This window comes from Penaeus japonicus, unplaced genomic scaffold (assembly GCF_977035675.1).
Source record: "Penaeus japonicus unplaced genomic scaffold, GWHDUDI00000001_assembly GWHDUDI00000011, whole genome shotgun sequence".
In the NCBI taxonomy this organism is placed as follows: domain Eukaryota; kingdom Metazoa; phylum Arthropoda; class Malacostraca; order Decapoda; family Penaeidae; genus Penaeus; species Penaeus japonicus.
This window is the reverse complement of record NW_028234413.1, coordinates 5,678,892-5,683,891: the sequence shown is the minus strand read 5'-3', so window position 1 is coordinate 5,683,891 and position 5,000 is coordinate 5,678,892.

The following is a 5,000-nucleotide window of genomic DNA, read 5'->3' as shown; positions in this document are numbered from 1 at the left end:
ATGAGCTGGCACACAAGAGCAGAGTGAATGTCCATAGAAGATTTGTGCAAGAGAACGTCCTGTGAAGTTAGTGGTATTACATAACTCCAAATACCACATAACTCCAATAGACCTCTGTCAAAGGCTTCGTTGTCAATATTCCCAGTCGGAGCCGTTTTCAGGATTAAGTATTTCACCTTCACAGCTGGCTCAGCATGACCACTTGTTTGTGGGTCACTCCCTATCGTTCAAGGAAAGCTGCAAATTCTTGGCTGGTGAATCAAGGTCCGCCATCGGTACGCACACACTCTAGTACACCTAGGTCGTGGAAGAGATGCCTGAAAAAAACGAATAGTGGTCCTAGCTGTAGTGTCTGAACCACACTGAATTACCACTGGCCAGTTAGAGAAGAGGTCAAGATACACTAAAAAGTGTTTTCAGCTACAGAAAAGAAATCTGCAGACACTGAAAGAAATGGCCTATTGGGATGGTTATCCGATGCTAATGGTTCCTGTTGTTGGCTAGGCTGGAGGATCTGGCATGGTTCACAAGCATGAATAGTGTTGAAGATGTCAGCATTGATGCCTGGCCAATAAAAAGTTTGCCTGGCACGTCGTTTTTTAGCCTCAAAACCACAATGGCTGCCATGCAGGTGTGTCAGGATGCGACGACGTAGGGCTTTAGGGATAACCATACAAGCACCTTATAACACGAAGTTGCCATTACAGTAGAGGTCTTCTTGAGTCTTCCAATAAGGACGCAGACTGTTTTGCAGGTCATAGCGGTCGTTGGGGAACCCTGATCTAACATGATGGAGTAGCTATCTGTATGTGGTATCCTCAGAAGCTTCTTTGCGTAAATCCTCCAAGTATAGATCCTCTTGTTCACTGACACAGAGCACTGTAATAGATTTCACTGCACATAACGTCACATCACTAACGGAAATGCAGGTTTCATTGCAAATAGCTTCATCATCTGGCATGGGGCAATCTACAGGTGAGCAGGACAGGGCATCAGGGATGCAAAGCCTCTTACCTGCACGCCATGTAGCTGTGAAGATATATGGGGAAATGCTGAAATGCTGGAGGCCTGTTAGATGAAACAGCTTGTAACTAACTATATGGTGGCATAACGTGGCTCTGTATCAGTCAAGAAACGGGAGCCACACTGCACGAATTTGAGTCTACCACCACCGTGGTCTTGAAGCAATGCATAACCAAGACTATACAGCCTAGATGCATCAGTCTGTAAAATGGTGGGAAGGGCTGGGTCAAATGTCGAGAGAATGGGTGGATGTGATAAGGCTAGCTTGACTTCTTCAAACACTTTGGTATGATCAGCTGGCCAGACAAAAGTTCTTCTTGGGCTCATCAATGGATGAAGGGGCGCTACTGTGGCAGAGGTGTCTAGTGTGAACTCGGCCAACTGGTTAATGCATGAAGATCTGTGAGGTTGGCAGGTGTAGGGAACTCTGCAATAGCACAGACTTCCTCAGTGTCAACTGCAATACCATGTAACCACAGAATGTTATTTCTGGTGTGGCCAATACAAACTTGTCAGCGTTCAAGGTGATACCATGTTGTCTGCACCTAGACGACACCTTGTCAACACAATGAAGATGGGCAAGCTAGTCCTTATCATGTAGTAGGATGTCATCCTACAATTGGTCACTCCTTGAAGAGCCTTATCTCCTTGTAGACAGAATGCTCCTCCTGTTGCTGCGAAGCCCATTGGACCACAATACCAGAAACGACCATAGAGTGAGATGAATGTTGAGAAATGTTGGTCTTCTTCATGGAGTGGGATCTGCCAATAATCTCAAAGTGAGTTGATCGTTGTAAAAAACTTAAGACTTGGGGTTGACACTCCTAATTGCTGCAAATGGTGTTGATGAAGGGTGGACTGTGTGGGAAACTTGTGAATTCAGCCTGGAGAAGTCAGTGGTGATGCGAACATCACCATGAGCCTTGGCGACTGCAACAATTGGGTGACACCAAGCTGATGGTTCATCGTCCAATGGCTTGATACTCTGGCTGACCATTGACTCAAACTCTGTTTTCACTGCTTCCTGAAAAGCAAGAAGAATTAACTGAGGGGTATGTATTGCATAAGGTTGGGCATTTTCCCTCAGGTGGATCCTCATAGGAGGGCCCGACATTTTCTTAAGCGGCCCTGACTTCAGATCCTCCTTTCACACCAATACGTCAGCATATTCATGCAGAAAATACTTTCTTGCAGCAGATGGTAACATTGACTTGTAAAGAGGTAATGACAACAGCTGGACTGATGTTGATGCTGTCTGGAATTTGTTTAGGGAAATAGTCCCTAATTCTCTCCACCTAACCTACAACAGCAAAGGGATTGTCAACGAACTTAGAACATCGATCTAGCAATCAGTCATCTTATTGCCATATGTAATTCTTCCAAGGAAAGAACCAACTGCTGGTGGCATACATGATCCAACAGCATTGTAGTACATCTTAACAGAGGGCGGTTCTAGGTCTTGCTCAGTCAGGCCAAGGGTGTGAGGGTTGTCTTAGTCTATTGGAACTAAGAACCCAGCACAAATAAGTAGTGATGCCAGACACAGGGTTTGAACATTCCATAATGCAGATAGTCTGACATTATGGTGCACGGAAGATTTATTCACTACAGCACAATGATCACAGTAATAAACAATATCACAACACATATGAACAGGCGGGAAAATCAGGTGTCGACGGTAGCGGAGTCGATTCCCAGTCTGTCGGTATATTCCAAACATCCTGCTTATATGGAAGGCTTCGCATCCGCCGTCCCCGAATCTTGTCCCAAGGCAGGCACTCAGGAAGGCAGTCTGGAATGTATGGGGCGTGGCAATAAGCTCATTTTTGAGGGTGTAGGTCTATGGAATAGCAAGCATTAGCTAATTAGCTGTCAATCAAAGTTGACCCGACCTGACCCGGCGATAGCCTCGCTAGCTAGGAGTGCAACCCAGTCATATGATTAATGTATTTGATTTATGTGTATTTAATATCATATATAGCATTCTATATAATTCTCACAAAGGGTACTGAGATGCTGTAATCCAATGACTGTAGTATCTTCTCCTGTATCAAGTATAATATTATTGTGATCCGATGAGTTATTTCGTATGACAGATATGGATTTTAGGTGAGGGATGAGGTCTGGATCGCACTATAGCAGAAATGCGCCTAAAACACGATGTTGAAGGTGACACTGAACTGATGACATTCAGGTTTTGGTCTTTCCTTGGGTCTTGCTTCCGTTTTAACTTCTTTGCCTTCTTGGGGCAACACTTATCATAGTGTCCCTGTAAATTACAATCCTTGCACTTGGCATTTCTGGCTGGACATTTCATGGCACCAGCCCAATGGCCCTAAATGTTGCAAGCACATGTCAATGTCACCACTGGACAGGGCTTCTGGTCGTGATGGCGACCGCAATGTTCACAGGACTTCTTGGAAGGCTTACTAGTATGATGGGAAGCAGGTGTCTTTCCTGTTTTCCTCTGGTGAGCCATCTTCTTACTCTTCCTATACTGCGACACAGCAAAAACTGAACTAGTGTCCTTAAGTAAGGAAGATGCAGTCTTTGAAGATCCATGCACTCTGGACGCATTCAAGATGTCCTGGAGTGTGGCAGATGTGTCCATTCCGATGAGCTTTTGCGTCAACTCAGCATCACGAATGCCCATCAAAATACCATGTTTAATTCATTCGTCGATGCAGACTTTATTTCGAGATTTGCAAAGGTCCATCTCCTGGGATAGTATCTTCAAACGTATCCAGAAGTCATTGAAGGTCTCACCTTCTGCCTGCTTGCATTCGGAGAATGCTTTCTGTTGCAACACTTCGTTGCTGGTACTCTTGACATGGGACTGTAGTTTAAAACATCCTCTACAGGAATTGAGGAATCAGGAGACACATCCAACTTGTGTTCCAGTACACGTTGCATATCTGGCGTCAGATACAACCGAAGCTGGATCAGTTACTTAAGCAGTGGCAGACTTTATAGATCCACTATCGTAGCATAGTCTGACCAGTCATGTCTCCATTCATGAAACTGCTGAGGAGTCGCATCCGCAGGCAAAGAATTTGGAAGCTGCACAGATACCTTTGGAGTCAACACAGTTCTCGAGGCATTTGACATGGTGTTCAGGTTGCCAGATGGCGTCGTTGAAGTATTCATCATGGAAGCAAGGGACTGAGGTGCAAGGTGGTGTAACAACTCCTGGAAACGAGCTGCTTCCTCCTGTCTGTGTGCTTCTTCCCTTTCTTGATCCCTTTGCAACATAAGTTGCAGGATTGTAGCCAAATCCAAGGGCGTCTGGTCACTGATGGATGCAGAAGCACCATTCTTGGACGACGAGGAATGATCCTTGGATGCAGGGTGCTGGTTTCCTGCTTCATCTTCCGTGTGAGGGGTGTGCGTGTTTGTTTCAGGCATGCTTGCCTTTCCACCCATCTTTGATCAGTGAATAGCTAATCGTTCACTAATACTCTGTGGATTATATCCACACTAGCGGAGAGGGGGGGGGGGGTAGCAGGGTGAAGTGGGCAACGCCTGTGCAATTGTGTGTGGAGTCAGTGTGTGCGTACGTGCGCGCGGCAGCTGGCGGGCAGAGCGGGGGTTGGTAGAGGCAAAGAACAGGGAAGCAAGAGCCAGTGGTCGTGGGGCCTCCATAGATATTGATGGTGTTGTACTCCTAAAACACGATGTTAACCCGATAAATTTCCTTATGAAACCTCAAAATACCCTCCCAAAAGAAATTGAGCAGTTCACTGCACTTCACGAAATCACTTAAGCACAACACGACACTGCACTTACTCTATGCATACTGAAAATATCACACTTCTTCCTGGAGTTGGAGCTGAGGGTGGCCATGTGGGAGAGAAACGTCGGTGAATCAATCGTCCTTTCTTCGCTGTACACTCTCCTTTTCGTCACTGCGCCATGTTATGCTCTATGGTGAATCCTCTAAACTTGTGAGAGAATTAAACGCCGAGCTAAAACTAAAG